The sequence below is a fragment of the Microplitis demolitor genome, chromosome 1 (assembly GCF_026212275.2).
Source record: "Microplitis demolitor isolate Queensland-Clemson2020A chromosome 1, iyMicDemo2.1a, whole genome shotgun sequence".
Taxonomy (NCBI): Eukaryota; Metazoa; Arthropoda; class Insecta; order Hymenoptera; family Braconidae; genus Microplitis; species Microplitis demolitor.
Genome location: NC_068545.1, coordinates 21,971,021 through 21,992,114, shown reverse-complemented (window position 1 = coordinate 21,992,114; position 21,094 = coordinate 21,971,021). Strand labels below are relative to the sequence as shown.

General features: G+C 32.3%; 1 protein-coding gene across 1 annotated transcript in view; it reads right to left on the bottom strand.

Moving 5' to 3' along the window:
* LOC103580160 (polypyrimidine tract-binding protein 2) overlaps nt 1-21,094 on the bottom strand; it is a 151,505-nt gene that overhangs the window by 129,018 nt on the left and 1,393 nt on the right. The window contains exon 2 of the mRNA XM_053740405.1: nt 7,971-7,995. The gene's annotated coding sequence lies outside the window, so the exon portion shown is untranslated. The remainder of the gene's footprint in view (nt 1-7,970; nt 7,996-21,094) is intronic.

Sequence of the window (21,094 nt, the reverse complement as noted above, 5' to 3'; positions counted from 1 at the left end):
CACGCTAGACAGACGCATTGTGTCATCTTCAAAAGCCGATGAGAATGTATAAAATAAGAGAACTAAAAGATTCGGAAATCGAATGTTTTACTGTCAGCGCATCTGCCACAAACATCTACTCCTTTATTCTTTATAAACTTCTCCTTCACTTCATTTCGTTTCCCTCTATTTTAAAAGTTTTCTTTTATGTCTTCATATTTATTTACATTTTTTTTTTCTACTCTTATCTACATTTATTTCATTTCAGCCATATACGCGCGTATCTTGTCAAGTGTACACAAGAAAAAAAGGTCAAAATAAATAGAATCTCGGTTACGTTCGGTATTCTAAATACGAAGAAATTTCCTATCCGAGAGAAAATGAAAAACGATGACATCTAAGTACACATTCAGTTTCAGTTTAAAGAAAAAAAAAATTCGCAAAGAATTCTTTCAGAAAATACGTCGTTTGACATCGGAAAATAATTTTAAAAAAATATCGAGAAATAAGTATACTCTGTAATCATAGACTTTACAACATTATTTACAACTTGTCGCTTCAATTATTCATGAGAATAAAAAATATAAACATGAAGGATTTTTCATCATTGATAAAATATTTTATGAAAGATTATACATATGAGTTAGTTAGTAATGATAACATCTGTAAATACATATATAGTATTAAATGGACATGCGATGCATCATCAACAGCGTGATCATTGAAGCGGCATAGAGTGACAGAGGTGAGCATCAGTAGAATCCGAGGCTTTGCGCGGAATTTCCCGGTGCTTTCGCGTTTTGACGTCAAGCCGCAGTCTCATGGGGGAGCGCGGACGTCCACGTACTCTACCACAATATCATCTAAATACATACATATAGATACATATAAATATGTGTAACGTTGTGCGAAAATGTGTTGGTGGATATAGCGTGACTGGACATTGGGTACAGCTTGGCTACATCCAACGTATAGTCATATCATATCCCCTTATACTGCTGTATATAACGAAGCGGAGGTGAACTTGCAGCACAACTACGTGGCTCGGCACATACCTAGTAAATTATGTAGGTAAAGCTTCATCTCCCGCTCGACAAATTCAAATCCACGGATTTAACCTCGTGGCCGGGGGATTATCAGATGTATTCTCTATGGGGGCGCCAACGCCGCGTTGATGATGGTGTTTAAATAATACCTAACTATATAATATTCCAGTCTACTTTATATACTGCTGGCTAATGCATCGATAAACTTTTTATTAGCTGGTAGATGGTTCCTGGTTGCCAGTAGTTAGTACCCTTTAACAAAGTATATGCAAACTATGCTCCAACAAAACAGAAGTAGCTTATAATCCATTAGATTGCACAATACAACTTCTATTCAGCAGTTAATGATGAATGGGATCATGAGTAATTAGTTTCGCTCATTATTATTATTATTATTATCATTGCCAAAATTATTATTACTTATATTTAATTGGGACTAATTAATTAATTATCATCAGCACCTATACGGAAAAGTCTAATTGAGTTTAGCATATTTTGGTGACGCATATACCTCGTACTGTGAACGAACCGGGCTTTAAGCCTCAGGAGAATAACCACAGACTTGTAAAACCACGGTGATGTACACACACAAGCTTTAACCCAACAACATATACCCTTCAAAACAATATTACCAAAGAAAATTACCAGGCTGGGGTGTGGGTGCTGATGCATGTGTTTGATCGTTGTGGTTGACCAGTAGTCGTCTCTGCTGGGGAGTAAGGTACAACACGACACAGCGACAACGACGACAACGACGGCGACAACGATGACAACGACATACAATGATGTTTATGATATGCTGGTCGCAACATCAGAAGCCTGATATGAGAATACTGATGGCAAAGTTAAGCTTATACGTAATCCGACTGACGACTGACGTCTATATACCTCAATATATATGTATAGATAGATAGATAGATAGTTTGGTAGTGGATGAGTGGATGAGTGAATATGCGAGAGAGTGAGAGAGAGGGAATAGAATTGTTCAGAGTTGCATAGATAATATAATGTAATGCTGTATCAGCGATTGAGAGCGACCGCGAGACGGCGATGCCAGAAGCCTCTGCATCGGCTATTCTCTAATACGCTTAGGGATTCCCTTTGAAATATCCCAGTGGACACCAATACTCGGTAAATTTAATTCTACAAATCTAAATGCAGTTACTGTTGTGGTTGATGTTTCGTACGCTACTGTGTCAAAATTCAGCTTTATTGCATAGACACTTTATCAACCTAGACCCAGAATAGCTATAGAATATCTTTCACAAAGCAGTATCACAAACTTACTGATACTGATCTATCAAAACTACTTCTTACAATCGTCAAAACATAAATCAAAATAATGATAAACCAAATTCTGCTGATAAAATTTGACTAATAAGTTTCTTGTATCAAGCAAAAAAATCCCCCACCGACTTTTTTCACCTTTGTGATACATGACTGAATATAAAGTGATGATAAAAAAAATTTTAAAAAACTAGTTACGAGCCGGGTCATTTTCTTGTGACTTCAGTTCGCAGCAGTAGGTACGAGAGAAAATTTTCACCAAGTTCATAGTTCACATGCACACAGATAATCTCCAGTTCACTTGGTTAGGTTTCTCATCCACTTGTAGGTATTCTAATGCACATACATATACAGCAGCAACAGCGATGATAGTGTAGCACACGCGGTAGCACATACCTGGGATATAATCCTTTGGTCACAGGGCCTACATCAAAGCCCAAGTCTATCGTATAACATATTCTCTATGAGCATCATACCGGACAGGCTAATATTTCTCTGGCGACACACTTTTCGTTACTTCAATGTATATATATATATATATATATATATATACATATACATATACATGTTTTTCATCTCACTAGCGTGTATTCACGATTCAAATTTTAACAGAAAGGCCGATTGAATATAGCCAAAAGGAATGTATATGTATATATATTGAAAGTAGAGAGTGAATGAATTCCCAGAATCCTCTGTCATTTCTCGTAGAGCAAAGTGGGTTGATTATAATTCCCATGGTGAATTAGTCAGATGTACAGAGGAATGGAATTTTCCAACAAAACGTAATATTGGTATTGGCTTATGGTTTTATCTTGTTGCTCTCGTATAACTCTGTGTATGCCAAAACAATTTGCTTGTACAATTAATTACATTAAGCATTAAAATGGTAACAAAGAAACTTTGATGTAATCAAAGTGTGTAAGTAAATTTATTTATAAAACCGAGTAATCATTTTTTCTTTTACGTTATTATAAAAATAAAATACTTTTTTTTTATTTTTTGTGTACTTTGAGTACGGGCGTATCACTCAATTGTTTTCTCATTTACCATGAAAATAAAGCTCTTTTGTGTGAATAAAACGACGAAGATAGTGTGCCTTGGGTATGAATGTGGGAGGTATTATGTGTGTTGCAGAAAGTAAAAGAGTGAGAGATAGTGAAGAACGGGAGATTATAAATGCTCCGTCGGGACGAGATCCGCCGGCTTAAAAGGTAATTATATCGCGGTTAGAAAGCGCAAGGCTTGCATGTACATTTGTATCTATTAGGCAACGAGGTCGAGACACGGCAACAATAAGGTCTCCCACATCTCTCGGACAGATCGCATTAATCATTCCCGGAGAGCGGGATTCTACATCAGGGAATTGTTACTCCTGTTGTTATTGTTTAGGGTTTTATTGTGAATAACACCGGCTAATTTTTATTCCATTTCACGCCCATGGTTTTTGTACTGATAAAAACAAACACTATATAATAATAACGATGATGATGATGATGATGAAAACAGTAAAACAAATATATGTGATTGTGGATAACCGTCTTTCATAATGAAGAAAACAAATCGCACAATTTACAATCGATCAATCATACTCTCAGACATATATTACGCATACACATTTATTCAATAAAATATGTCTTGTTAGTGAATTCCTATTTCCATATACAAATATATATAACTTCTAAAAGGTATATAATAATAATAACAATAATAATAATGTACTTAGCCTTACAAAGAAATTGATGGATAAGCGCAAATGGAATACACATTTTTTATCCAGTCTAAATCCGGTGACTTGTCCATGTGGATCAATGCGGATTCGACGCAGCAGAGTATTAACGACCTATCGACCAATCCTAGCACGGTCGTTTCGTCATGAAGCACCATCAGGGGTTAAGATACATAAATATATATATATTTCCAACATACCTACTACACACAGATATAATGGACTCAGACATCATATCATCACCAAAGTATTGTTGCGTGTCAAGAGTTCATTTTACCAGTAATTTTTGTCCGTGATAACAATCACTTATACTCTATACTCTTATGCCTATTATCATACCATCTGTCGACAAAAATATCCACATATGAAAACGGATATATAAGATTTATGATAATAACGATATATAACCATAACAATACCTGGACAAATAATGGTCTAAGTGCGTAAATCTGATTATTGTATCCTTATCTGCCTACCATCATTGTCATTATCATTTTCAGGCAATACAATACAATACACAGACGTAGTACAATGTACACGCATCATGCAGAGAAAGCAACGTAAAGTTTGGAAATGGTTTTGTGACGCTACGAGGCGGAACAATTTGTCGCGCGGGAAAAGCCGGTAGCGGGCGTCTTGTGGATTGAAAGCCCTGGTTGGTTGGTTGGTTGTTCGCTTGCTTGGGATTTCCCCGTTTGCCCAGGGTTATCCTTGAGCCTCTAGAAAATTGAGCTTCGCAGCTTATTAAGCTCTGTCGTTCGTTCTCTTGCTTCCCCCAGTTACTTTACCCAGGGCTTTCATTTTCCGCAAGACCGACGTCACTTCTCTTTCTCTCTCTCTCTCTATTTTTCCTTTCCTCTCTCGCCGCTGAACCACGCGATATCGCTATATATATCTTTATTCATCCACGAGAGGCGCACCTGCACCGCTCGTCGGCTCGTCGCGGTATCCAACAAGACGTAAAACGTGGTGTGCAGTAGCACACTTACACCCACAGCACAACACACAAGACGGGAGAAAGACGAGTGAGCATTACCGCGTAAGATGAGGGTAATTTCAAGCCAACTCTAAGCAACCTACCCATCAAGACTCGATGTCTTCTTCTACTTTTACTTATTCTACTTTCTCTCCTTTAAACTCTCCACTACACTATATCCTCTGTACTGCAGCTACTACTGATTTTGTACTGCGCAAGTCCGCGAATATTTGAAATATTCATAAACAGAAAAATTTAACTTTTAACAACTTCAATTTTCTTCTTCATCAGCAATAAAAAAGCTAATAAAATAATAATACATTGGACGGTAATTTAATTTAAAAAGAAAAAAAATTTTATGAACTATTAATGGGCGAATTAATTTAAAATTTAAGATTATAAGTTTTTGGTGAACCCAAAGCAATTGGGCTTAGTTTAGCGGGTGTCCATACTGTATAACATTTGAATGCTAGTTGGTATTACGTTCAATACACAATAAGCTGAGGGAATCATCAAGAGGATTATACGGAAAACTTAACCTTGTGTGTATCGTGATGATGAAGTGCGTAATCTTGATGGTACAGGACAGGACAAGACAGTAGCTCAAATGTGCATACATGTAGACACATATGATCGGTATATAGTCACAGAAGCAGCAGTAACAGCAACGTCAATGGGGTTATATAGGGTTATATAGGAAAGCTGAGAGCGACTACGCCTTTGTCGAAATGCAGATGAACGGGAGTTTGTCCGTCGAACCGATCATCATTGGCGTACGTTCGATGCTCTAATGACTATTGTTGTCTATTGAGGATCATCCCTGAGAGCTTGGATCTGACCCAAATTGTCCGAGCGTGCAACCCCGAGACTCCAACCGGAACACGTTTCCCTCAATTTCTCTCTATCTCTCTCTTACATACACGGGTTCTCTGTCCAATAGAAAGCTCTTGGGCTTCAGATTGCATACACACATGCAAATATATATCTCTAGATCATTCTATAGGTTTATATACATCATCTAAATATGTACATCCACTAACACAACTACTGAAACTCGGCTCTTTTGTTTTATGTTAATTGAAACCGTTGGAATAAAAGTCTTTGCTAAATATCTACCTTACTATAAACACAACCGTCAAAGTCCAAGGATAATAATAGACAAAAAAAAAAAAAAGCAGATGAGATGAGATGAGATGAGGCTACTGTACAGTTCTACTGAAAAAGTACAAAGAAAAAGACGCCAGAATAGCCAGCGCTATCTCTCTATTCGTATAATAATTCCTTTGACATGATGAAATTAAATTTTCCGTTGATTATTTTACTCCATTTCAAATTTTTAATTTATTTATTTTAAAAAATTTTTTCACTCCCTTTTTCTTGTCAACCGTGAAAATTAATTACTGAGTCTTTGCACACAGAATCTCCGTGGTGGTGAAAGGGCGGGTTATGTACAGCATTTTGAAAGACCTGAAACGTGCTTGGTGCACCCGCAAAGTCGTACAACACATAACACCCTATGTGTTGTATCTATACATTACACACGATATAGAAAGGGTATAGCTGGTAGCCGGTAGTCGGTAGCCGGTAGCCGGCAGGTGGTGGGTGGAGGTCAGAGTGAGAGGTTCGTATAGCAGAGGCAAACGTTTGTTCCGATATTCCTTGTGCAAAGCGTGAAGGGATCAAGCTCTTCGGATTAGCCGCGAAAGCCTCGAAACGTGGTCGGCTTCGCGCGCACACATCGCTTCTACGGTTCAGTACGGTACTGCTCGGCTTTTCTCGCGTGTTACTAGTCGTCCTTTGAAGCGTATTTTACTCTGCATATTTAAAGTACCTTCACTTGTCCTCGTACATATATATATCTATACTCTACTCAACACCAATGCCGTTAGCTAAAGAGTAGTCTGACCTAGCATCATTCGTTTTACCTTGCAACTGTACAATCACTCACTCATTCAGTTACTATTTCTCACCAGTGAGAGTGATGTATACCACATGTATATATATATATATATATATATATATATATATATATATATATACCAGCCTGGAATAGTACTCTACATATACATGTATGTATGTATGTATATATAGAATATAGATAGAAAGAGCATTACGACAAGGCAGACGGTAGTCGTACAATTTGAATTTCAGATTCCAACGGATTCAACGCCGCAAGCGGATATCCGGATATCCGTTTGGTCTTGATGTTTCGCGAAAGGATCACCTCAGGATACTGGAGAGAGAAGACGGCGATCAGAGTGGCTGCGAGCTAAAACCGACATACAGTATCAGTTTACCTCCTTTATAACTATCGTATACTTGTACACTTTGTTCCTCTCTTATCTACATAGAAAATATCCTATATGTATGTACTACCCATAGAGTAAACCATACCTTTCTTTAAGGTTCCCTCATTAGTTAAGGTCAAAGTTTAAAGTTCAGGCCATAGTTTACGCTCCCAACTTACTTTGCTGACCATCAAAATATCACTTTAAATTTTTACTTTATTTATTATGCTACTTAATTTAAAATAAATATTTTTAAATTTACTTACGTTCACTGATCAAGTTGCAGGATGACAGGATCAATTTTTTAAATTATTTATCTTGTATGTTCCATTACACTTAATTTTATATATATTTTATGTTAACTAATTTACTTATTTATTTATTTAAAAATTCAAACGATCCGCGAACCGATTTTTGTTTCTTTACTCTCAAACGCTATCATTTTTTTTTTAAAGCAAAGATACAGAATTAAGCAGACAAAAAAGCGATATAGAGTTAATTTAAACAGACATTTACAGAAGTATATTATCAAGTAATCGATAATATGTAAGAGTATTATCGCGTGAAAAATAAATTTTGAAAGTGGAGGAAAAATAGATGTAATAAAAAAAAATAAATAAAATGAAATAAAAAAAAAAAAAAACCAGTAGTGCAACTGGCCATCATACCTTATGCCCGCTGTGCAGAGTATTTCTGTAAAGTGAAAAAGAAAATAGAAAAGTTAGAGAGAGTGTATACATATCATGAAAAATAATATCATTTTAAAGGTAGATATATAAAACAAGTATAAATGTACATAGATATTTATATAATCGACATAAAACTAAAGATAACTGAAGCAAGATGTTGAAGGAAAAGTTCTAATAATAATAATAATAATAATAATAATAATAATAATAATAATAATAATAATAATAATAATAATAATAATAATAATCATAATCATAATCATAATAACAATAGTAGTGTCAGCAGTAGTAGTAGTAGTAGTAGTAGTAAAACGAAATAAATGAGAAAAAAATACATATATGTATACATATATGAGAGAAAGAGAGAATTGAGCTTAGTAATACAAAGTGATAGAATAAAGAAAGAGCTTGCAAGAACAAGAGACTAATGCTATAGAGTTTTCAGCAGCGCCAAGAGTCACGGAAAGTCACTCAAGCGTGCTAGTCTCCCAATAGCACGAGCTGGGGAATCGCTGAATTGTAGAATCGCATGGGACATGCTCGCTCGCGCGTTTTATCGTGAATATTAATATCGTCCGGGCATTCGTGAGTCCTTTACCCCCGCCTTCATATCAACCAGCCCATGTCCCTCCAGCAATGGAACAAGACCTGTATATATATATATATATATACCTATATATATACAGACAAATACAAAAATATGAATATTCCAACGCGTATTCACCAAAACCACCTCATACCTTATACCTCTTCGATTTATTCGGCATTTCGACGCGCGACAACAAAATCCTCAGCAAACTCGGGCTTGCTTACTTGCTAGCTACATTTACTTTTGTTTCTTTATTATTTTCATCAGCTTGTAACTTTTTATCCCAACTTTATCGCACTATGTATACTGTAAACTAGAATTTTTTAATACAGATCGTATCCTAGAGTACATTATTTTATTTATAGAATCCAAGTAATCTGTGAGATTGAGTTACAAATCACACTAAAGCTCTTTTTATTTATTACCTGCTGCAATAAGGTACCAAGTTTAATTTTAAATGTAACGATTAATAAAAAATCAATTTAAACAAATATATAATTTAACGATTCAATTGGTTTATTTGACCTCACCATTGCAGACAGTAATGTGCGATCGGAGTTTTTGATATTTGTAATTAATTGTTAATATACCTTTCATTTATTTCATTGATTAAACTGCACCCCAATCTATTCTATTAATTAAAATTTTATAAATTTTTAAATTGAAAGTTTTATTGCAAAATTAAATATTAATAAATCCACAGTACTTTTATACTAGTTAATTAAACTTCATTTTATTACTGTATAAAGTTTTAAGTACATTATTATTTATGTACACTGTAAAAAATTTTCGGACTGAACGAGGATTAAATCCGGAGTAAATTCGGAGTGAATGCTAAGCGGATGACTCTTCATTTATTTAATCCCTTTGTAGTGAAATTTATTTCACTACTGAAACTCTGATTCGGAGTGAAATTCACTCCGAAGAGGGATTTATTTTAAAATTTAAACTCCGGTTCGCAGTGAATGCAGATTGAAAAAATAAAATCCAGATCACTCCGATGTAAAAAAAAAAAACTCCTTATTAAGTTTATATGCGGAGCGATTTTTTAAAAATTCCGGAACTCCGAATGACAGTGAATTCAAATTTAAATAAAATTCGTAATCACTCCGAATTCACTCCCAATTTTTTACAGTGTGCTATTGAAGGTAAAAATGATCAATACATTACAATTAGTCTTCAAATATTTATTTTTATAATCTTATATTGTATGCATTTATATATTTATTTATATCCAATATCATTGTCAATAATTATTGTATATTCTACATAGAGACAGAAGCTCCCTTTTGTCTGGGCTATTTATAATGAAAAATATCATATAGATGTAAGATACATATTTCTCGATGCAATTTTCCAACGGACATGCCGTTGGGTCTCTTCCCAGTTGTCCTATAAATATCACATTCTCTCACAATTCCAACTATACTCGTGTTGATGATAAGATTTTAATGTCCATCTGTATCTAACTATGCACTCATATATACATATACATAATATGAAACATATTTTACTCGATGAAAAGTCATTTAAAGAACTGTATTATAAAAACAAATTCACACACGACCATACACAGAAAAAAAAGATTTTTGTGACAGACCTTTGAAATGTACGACATTTAGCGCCTAGAAACGGCAGTTAAAAATATTAGATAAGATACAGCTGGTAAAAAAGATATCTAATCGTTCTAATAGTGACGTCATCATCGGATCAAAAAATATTTTTTGGTTACATGTGCGATAGCAAACGAACAAAAAATATTTTTTGGTTACATGTGCGATAGCAAACGACCAAAAAATATCGAAGTAACTCAACGAGCCATCTCGTGACAAAATTTATCATCATATTAATTCGTACACTTACCGACTTCTCTGTCATTTTCAACAAATACTTAAAACAATCTTACCAAATAAATAAACGTGGATTTATAACCTGCCATTTATAGGCACTAAATGTAGTAAATTTTAAATATCTGTCACAAAAACTAATGTATATATTTAGTACAATCGAGTTTAAAACGCTCATGTGTTGGTACCCTCGCCTGCGATCGCACTCGATAGATAAACTACAATTCTTGACCCAAAAAACTTTTTATTTACTCCAAGAAATTTTTTACATTTTGAATCGAAAATAAAAATTTTCTTAAAACGAGAAAAAATCATTTCTAGTTCATAGAAAATTTTTGTTTTCATTTTAAAATGCAAAATATTTCTTGCGCCATTAATCATAAAATGACATTTAAAAAAAAAAAAGTAGCTGTTACTTGGGTAAAAAATTTAATAAAACGGTGAAACAGTAACGTACGTTGACTATCTGGTTGTGATAACGATAACGAGTAATGACGATGTAGGGTTTAAGTTGTGTTGTATGTAAGTGAGTAAGTGAGCATGCAGAAAATGACAATAACCGTAGGATAACTATGAGCAGAAAGACGACAAGGATAGAGAAAGAGCGGAAAGGACGAAGAGGATACGTTATGCGGATGGTTATAAAGGGGTTGAGTTGAGTTTATGGCAAAGAGGGAAGAGCGAAGAGGAAGAGGAAAAGGGTTGGTGGTAAGCTTTGTACAAAAGGCTAGGTGAGAAGAGGAAGACGGTACACGAGGCTTAACGGCCGGAGGGATGCTTTCAAGTTATAACCGTGGCATCCGAATCATGCTTGATACACACCACGTGAATCCTTATACTTCTATACCTCCTTCTACGCCTCATTCTCCTTAAACTCTCTATCGGCATCTATATTATACACAACACATCACAACTAGCTTGGTTGCACTGCACTGCTAACAACATTCTACAAGAGAAATAGCCAAACCTAATATAATAGTAACGTAGAGTAATTAAATCATTACACAAATCCTATTACATTAGTCAATCCATCAAATATTTACCATTCAAAGTGTCTATTCTACTGTTTATTAACCATTAAACCAAGTTAGTATTAACAATATAGCAATAACAATAATAATAATAATAATAATAATAATAATAATGACGATAATGATGATGAGCAACTCTTAGTTACTACGTGACTGCTCTAGTTTAAATACTTCGAGACACACAGCCCTTAAAATCCCTACGAAAAGTTTTCAAGAGTTTTCTGGCTGCTTGGAGCCGGCTTTTTTTTACTAATCTGTTGCCCAAAAAAAAATTCCAATAGTTTTACTTTTTATCCAGCTATAAGCATACCACTAATTTAACCAGTGGTATGCTTATGGCTGTTTCCCAGTGCATATTTCCTAACTCCCAGTGAATTTTACTAATTCATTTTTAGAGAGTACAGTTACTCAAATTTATTAGATTACATTACATTTTTTTCTTCAATATATATTTATATCGCTCAGACAAAAATATGAATTTTTTCGCGCGAAATTTAAATTCATATAAAATTAACTATTACTCAAAAATATCTTAAAACATAACTTTTCCAACGATACCTAATTCAAACCATGTATTATTGAATTTAAATAATTTATTGTGAGTCAGACCGTGAGTTAAGATAATGCCGAAGGGTATCGATGCTGATATATAAGTTATTTACTGATACATGCATCCGTTAATTTAATAATGAAAAGTGAGGAATCTATATAACGTTTAATAAATAATGACTAGTGATGTCAAGTGTGGCGATATTAGGAATCCACCTACATAATGTTAAATGAATAGCTAATGTAACATGTTTACTAGTCCCGGTGAAACAATTTTGAGGCATGTCATTGTAAGTAGTGATGATTGATCAAGAGCTCAGCGATATAGAGTATACTCTTGAACGTACAACACTAGTTATAGTTGTTGCTGTTGTTGTTGTTGTAGTGCTGCTACTAACGCGGGTACTGGTACTGTCGAGTGTATAGACAACATAACATTACGTTGTTGCCAATATCTCGAACAGTTCAATTAGCCGGTTATTAAGCACCTGCCTGGCAAGGTTATATGCCTGGCTTGGATGCTTGACCACCGATCTAATGCATTCATGCACCACTAGTTATAAGACCATGCAATCTATAATGAACTAATATCGTCATGGACAATTGATTACTCGTCATACGTCTATTAATATTACTTTGTGTGATTGAAAATATTTTTTTTAATCTATATAATAAATAGAAAAAAAATCGTAAGCAGTGTAATGGTGGATGAAGAAGGTATTGATTTATAAAAAATAAAATAGATAGTGTAAAAAATTTTCGGAGTAAACGCGGGGTGGATGATTTTTTATTTATTCAATTTCCTTGGAGTGAATTTCACTCCGAAGGGGAATTTCGGAGAATATTAATTTTAAGCCGCGTTGAGTGTCACCTCAAACATCAAAATCGGTTAATTCTTTCAAGAGAAACCGTTGTCGAAAGAATTTAAAGAAAAAATTATTTTTAGTATTTTGAAAATTTTTCAAGAACGAATTAATGAATCAATTTAAAAATCTGATCAGTTGTAAAACTCAATAAAACGCGTCAATCGCCGCCTTGAACGTCTCAATCGGTTTATTCGAGAGATATCATTTGAAAAAAAATAGTAAAAAACGTTTTCTTTCGAAAACAAAGGCATACCAAAGTATTTTCGAGCTCGAAGAGCTGGCCCGCAGGCTCAACCGACAGACCGATTTTTTTTATTTATAAAACAATATTTAGTTGCTTATATTTTGAATTTGTTACACTAGACAGTATACTGAAAGGTATTGTAAACAGAAAGTGGCGCTTTAGTAAAAAATCACAGTGATGTTCACTAAAATATGAGATTTATTAACTATTAATAAATCCATATTTGAGGCAAATAAATGCTTATTTCACCCAAATAAGGCTGCAAATCTGTTTCAAATAAATGCATTTATTAATATCAAATAAATACTTCTATCAGTGTATTCACTCCGGATTCACTCCCACTTTTTTACACTGTATTTTCAGTGGTGCGGTAATAAATGAGTTTGATGATTGTTAAAGAGATGAAGCTAAAGTTTTATAATATAATATGGTAAAAGTCTGTTTTGATGAAAGAAACTAACTGATTTTTTACTTTATAATAAAATAATATATAGATCTCTTGAGAAAATCTATATAAACGATTATAACTTTTTATCGGATACAATTTGATTTGTCAATATTCGAGTTTAAAATTAAATGTAGCCTGGTTCTCGCGTCTCGTAATAGTCGTCTGTGTCGTTGACGGATCCCAAGCTCGGTTATCTCGTTAATGAGTCGAGCTCAACTTTTCTATCGTGAATGCAAATTAACAACCAAGCAACCAACCACCAACCAGCGAGCCAGTGTAGAGATGGGGAAGATCGAGAGTGAGGTGAATAGACAGAGGACAGAGTGGCGAAGAACACGAAGAGTTCGGGAGTTACGGAGATAAAAAAAGTGGTAATAAAATAAAGTAAAAAAAAAAAGAAAAAATCATAAAAAAAAGTTTTATAAAAACAAAATGAAAAATCACGGTTCGAATATAGGGATTTTGAGGGTATGATAGATTTAGGTTCATTGTGAAAAATCTACGATGGAAAATTTCACCCCGAAATACTTTTTTTTTTTTTTTTTACCATTTTTTGTTTCTTCATATTTTTACCTTCCATTTGTCTATCTCTAATTGATCCTTCGTTAGGTAAAATAATAGACTCTAGTTAGCAGTATAAATTTTAATTGTCTATTGTTTGTAAATACTATAATTTCATGTTTGTAAAAAAATACAATAAAACTGATTTGATATTTTCGTTTGCCTCCTTTGCTATTTATAATGAAATATCCATATCAAATTCACCAATTCGAACAATACTTGTATCATACAATATATTATTTTACAAAATATTCAGTTTATTGTTTCTATTGTATACGTAATCAAAATGTATTGATTCAAAATATCCTATGGCAATGCGTTAATTAATTTCATAATAATAAAATACGAGTAAAAAAAAAAAAAATAAAAATAGAATGTTATAAAATTGGCATATGCCTGGAAAATACAACCGCAAATTACTTGTTCTGAAGTTAATTTGGTTGTTGCATTAAAACAAATTCACTTTACTTACGAGAAAAGTAATAGCGAAGATAAAAAAAAATAAAATGAAGAAATTAAAAATGATAACTATTAATTATATGGAAAAAATTAACAAAAATATATATACATATTATATGCCGAAGGATAATATATGCTAGTGACGTAAAATGAGACAAGCTAAAGGAAAAGTTTCCATAGTGCGTATAGTAAAAAAAAATCCAACGAAAAAATAAAAATAATAATAGTGAAAAAAAATAAAAAACTGAAAAAATAAAACATAAATGAAAAAGATAGCACAGACATGGTGGTACGGAGAAGCATGAGAAGCTTGAGGCGAAAGACGCGCATCACGGGATTTGCAAGTGCACCGTAAGTACGTCAGGTACAGACTAGCCTGAGGCTTCCTACGAGGATGTTGCGGATTCGCTCGTTGCTTTTCTCTATACTCTCTGTACCAGAGTACCGTCTCTCTACACACAACATACACCCTATATGCATCCTACGTCCGTGGATGCATACATCCATACATACATATATTTATATACATATCATATCATATCGTACTGTGTATCTGTCTGTCAGTGTACCACACACTCGTGATCTCAATCTCTACACCGACGATGCATACGCACTCTGACATACACATCATATACTTTTTACTATTTTCCATGATATGGATAATGATATGAAGATATATATTCAATATACCTGACATATATAAAAATATGCACTCCATGTACAATGCCTACTGTGGTATAACTTAAATTAAAATAACCTTTGAATTTAAAACTATTTCACATATGAATTAATTTTTTTTTCTTTTGTTTAAAAATTTTTTCCCTCGCCTCTAACTCGTATTCACTTTAAATCATACATAATATGGAGTAATTGAATAGTATTAAAAATACGCGGGGATAATTTTTTAGTAGAAATTATCCTGTCATTTAAAGTAATCTCGGGACAGCTGACTTAAAACGAGTGGTAAATTTCCGATACGATTTTTAGTCATTTATTAAAAAAAAAAAAAGAAAAATTCTTTCTATATGAGTATGTTTGAAAACAAGAGAATTACAAGTAATTACATTTCATGTTTGCCAAAATCAAGTTAATTTTCATCAGTACTAAATAAATATTTGCTCAACAATTCTCTCCGTGTACATTATTAGAGAACATTGTAATAAACATCATTCATGCAATATCAAGTTGATTGACTTTACCATCAAAGTCAAAATATAAAATATAATTATGAATTAAATTTTTTTCTGTTGGTCTATTCGAATGCCATAAACACAATAGAGTCCAAAATGTACAATAAATAAACAAACATCTATGTGATTAATTAAATTAACACGAAAAGGCGAACTATATATATGTTATATAAATTTAAAAATTTACTTTCCTAATCCGAGAATTTGAAAGAAAAGTTTTTTTATAATTGAATTATTTACTGATAAATCAACGAAACGTAATTATCATGAGATTGGGGAAATACAATAGTACAGTGAAACGATCACGTGATATTCCGTTTGATCTTTGTCGACAAACATTTACAGACCCATTAAACCCACCAGTGAAAGCAATTGTAACTGTTGATTTGATCGATCGAATCGCCACGCGACTCATCCTCAAAGATCATCAATTTTGCGGCCCTACAGGCGTTGTTAGTCGTTACGTGGCCTATATATTCAATATACTCACAACTGCACATTCAAATTTACCTTTGCCACCGGCTATAATTGACAAAAACAATTGGTTAACCGCAAACGTAATTATATCTTCATATAATTACATATTGTTTTATTATAATTTAACCACAATTATTCTAATGTAATAATAATAATAATAATAATAATAATAATAATAATAATAATAATAATAATAATAATAATAATAATAATAATAATAATAATAATAATAATAATAATAATAATAATAATAATAATAATAATAATAATAATAATAATAATAATAATAATAATAATAATAATAATAATAATAATAATAATAATAATAATAATAATAATAATAATAATAATAATAATAATAATAATAATAATAATAATAATAATAATAATAATAATAATAATAATAATAATAATAATAATAATGATAATAGTACATGAATAAACAAAAGATTTAACAGATGCATCATTTATATAATCCGTAAACAACAAAAGAACACAACTAAAGCCCTTCCTCTAGACTTCTTTATCCCTTATAAAATTCACATTTCTCTTCTCTCATCTGGCTAATTTTAATTCGCTTTACAAACAGACTACACTAAATTGTATACTAAGGTAGCGAAAAGATTTATTTAATCGAGTATGAAAATTTTCAAATTTCACTGTTTAAAAAAAAAAATAAACTCTCTCGAAAAATGAGGATGAGTAAGAAATTTTTTTGAAAACCGCAAAATTATAGAGAAAACTAAAACTTAATACTATTTAATTTTACGTTGATTCATAATTTACTTCATATGCTCACTCAATGTTTAAATAAAAAAAGATTTAGTTTAAACTGACATTTTATGGATGAATTCAATAAATTAAACCTGCATTTTATCTTATCCTATAAATACTACGCTCCGAATCATAAATGCATACATGTATATATGTCACATATTTTTCAACTTTTTTAATTTATTTATATAAGATAAAAATCGTTGGCTTTTTCAAAAAAAAATAAAAATAAAAATTCCGACATCAAATTTATTTATTTTTTAAAATTTCTTTGATGCTTATTTATATTTTATTTTTTGTTGTGCATTGCAATTTGTTTTAACAAGACTCGCAAACGGAAATTATTTTAATTTTAATTTTAGTTTTATAATTTATTTTATATAAGTTTTTAATTTATAAAATTAAATAAAACTTCTTTTTATCAAAAATAAATTTTTATTAAGTAGTATTTGAATGTCAATGAATTAATATAACAAGTCAAGTCTTTTATCAATGTCTTAAAGAAAAATAACTCATCTATTTTTATATATCTATTTCAACTCGAGGTGCATTACTAAATTGCATCTTAAATATTTTATTTCATCGTTGCTTTTTCAATCGTAATGTACAGAGCATAAGAAATATTGAATATATATATATATATATATATATATATATATATGTATATTATATATTCTAGTGGAATCTATATACATATGTAAAACGTAAATCGATTTTACAGATGGTTGAGTATCATTTCTATCGAGACATTCAATAAATTATCTAACAGAGAATATTCATTTATACTGATTCCATTAAATATTTAAGATGCTAAAGATACTCGTTAATTTCATAAACCGCAATTCCAATAAAAATTTAAATAAAAATCCTCTGCATTCTTAGTTAAATTAAATTAAAAATTCATACGATTTAAATTACGGGATCGAGACACTTTGTCGCTCAAAGAATTTAACTTAAACAATTTATCGGTACTAAAATTAAAATAGCATTGCTTATTACTCATTATCACTTTTTTCACGACAGTGAAATTTTTTTTTTCTGTTTAAAAAACTTGATCCCTGCAGCTAAAGTATGTCATCAACCGCACAGCAGGTCTGATATATCTACAATAACTATAGGCTATAATTTCTATACTTATGACTATGCCTGACTGACGAATAGTCGTGTTATATATAAGGCAATGAAGAGATAGTAGATATAAAGGCGCCCTCGGGAGTAGTGAGTGACACGAAACAGCAATTTCGTTTCTACAACGGCTACATTAGCAGCAGCAACTTGGTTGCGTATATTCTGCGAGGATGCCAACACACATGTGATGTGTCGGCGACATGTGCCAATAATTATTTCCTGGCTTCGGGGGAACGATAAATTGTCCGAAAATTACGGTCATTAGCACATTCAACTATCTTCCATGTACAAATCATTTTTTTGGCCCAGTCTAATATATCTATGCACTGTAAAAAATTTTCGGAATGAACGTGGATAAAATTCGGAGTAAATGAAAAACTGATAACTGTTTATGTATTTAATCTCTTCGGAGTGAATGCAGATTTACATAAAAACCAGATCACTCCTTTGAAAAAAAAAATTCCCTATTTACTTCGACTCCGTAATTCCGAATGACGAAGTGAATTCTTACAGTGATTTTTTACAGTGAAAATGTATAGTACAAGAACAAACTACGAACTAGGTCATACCTCAGTCAGCGAAATGATCTATTTAAATCTTTGATTTTAGTTTTGTTAATAGATTTATAAATATATTACATAGTTTTATTACATGATAGCAACTACTGAATTTAAAAATGAATGAGTTCAAAAGTTTAAAAGTTAAATTGATTCAAACATTTACTTGAGGGATTTTTCTAACAAAAAGTTATTTTACCCTTCAGAGAAAGACAAATTTCATAATAAATTTTTTTAATCAACGTTTTATTGAACAATCATTAATGAAAATATATTTATATAGTTGAAATAGACGTTATTATTTATAGAAAGTAATAGTCTCTTGTTAAGATTAAGACATATTCGAAACTCGGACGGATGATTGATGAAGATGGCTCAAGTAATATCCAATAGGACGAAATTTCCAATTTATTATGTTATTGGAATTGAACGACTGGGAGGACTAAATCGGATTATCGTAACGGGCTGCCCGTGGTGGTAACTAAAGGGGGTGGAAAGGGCGAAATGAAGGCCGTGGGACATCGTACGGGCCGGAAACCGTGTCAGGATTACCAGCCTGGGAATGGACAGTTGGAAATACGACTGTATATTGAAAGAGGCCGGAGGTTTACTTGTTTCACGTTTCGCACAATTATATACAAATCCATGCATAGATATACCGCCTACACAAATGCAAACTATATACATAAATATAAGCATAAACTAAAGCACCACAACAACAGCAACAACTACAACAATTGGAACTGAAACAAGTTTATTAACAATAACTCACGAAATTGTCTTAATTGTATCGTCTCGTTACTCTGTCCGTCATTTTTTACTTTAATTAGTAAAGACAAGTAACTTGTGGAACCTTCTCTCTAAAGTTATCATTGATCTAAACATAAATTAACTTTTCAAAGTCTTCGTAAGTCAAACGCATTGCCCGCGGCACCATCTCCGAGGAACTACTATAGTATACTACATTATATCTCTATATATATAGGTATATAAATATACATTTGTATATGGATGTATATATATAAATATAGTTGAGTCTGGTTGGTTAGAGTTTAACCCCCGTAGGAGGATCAGAGTCGGGTATTGCCGTTGGGTGTGCGGTAGTTTTGTACAAATACTGGGTTGCCGCGGCGGTGGTTTCAACACTAGTTGCGATCGACGAGCAAGCCAGGATTATCGATCGATAACAAACGGTTATAGAATGATTGGAATTTGTTGAAGCATCCGTTAAAAGGGGGCTAGAGAAAAGTAGCGTTCACGTAAACGTTATATAGAAGCTTAAGCGCTACACTCTACACCCCGGGTTGGTGATAGTAGTGGCGGTTGTTGTTGTTGCTGCTGATGCTACCACTGTTATATATAACAGTAAACCGGGATCTGGATTCATCAGGTGGAGTTTTAGGTGCTCACCCCTACTATTTTAAAATGAGAAAAGAGAGCTTTATAAAATACAAGCTCGTTCGAAATTTTTATTTTCACCACCGCTATAAAAGTGTTTATACAACATTTATTTTTAATTTCCTCTGTTGTTATTGCTGATGCATGTATACTGCACCAGAATCCATTTCCCAGTTCTTGCTGTTTTTTTTTTTTTTTTTTGTTGTTTTAATACAAAATCAATAGAGAAAATGTAACCAAACAATTTTGTGTAATTAAATGCTAACAAAGAGAAAATTTTAGTCAATGAATTTCCTTTAAATTAATTTATAATTGGAGCGGTTAAGCATTAATACTATAGCAGTAATAATAATGTCAGTCACGGGTATTGAACTACTAATTACGTTTATTGCATATTGTCGTTCTCAATTGTCGATTCTGTCATTTCTCGATTTTAACATTTACAAATACCTCTGCATATGTATATACACTTATACATTTTATACCAAATTACTAATGTTATTCTATGGTAAATCTATTTATATAGATCAAGTATTATGTGCACGTGAATTTATATATATATATATATAAATGAGGATGCCGCTTTTTAGAATTAAACTCTTGTTTGATGCTAATGCACAACCAATAGCTTTTTGGTAAAACATTCAATTCTATGATATTATCATTATCGTTATCATCATCATCCTCATCAAAATCGTTATCATTATCATCTCTACATTAAATCATAACAATATATATATTATTAAAATATACTTTAAGAGCTAAAAGTATCCATAGCTGTCAGAGTTCCGAGCTTAAAATATTTTACGCTGACATTAGTGAAAAATAATAATAATCATAGTAATAATGATAACAATAATAACAATAATAATAAAAAATGACATAATCCAAGATACGGAATATAAATAAATGAGTATCGTTCAAAGAGATCCACTTGAAAATGCAATTACTACAGAAACGTTGTGAATTTTTTAATATTATTTCT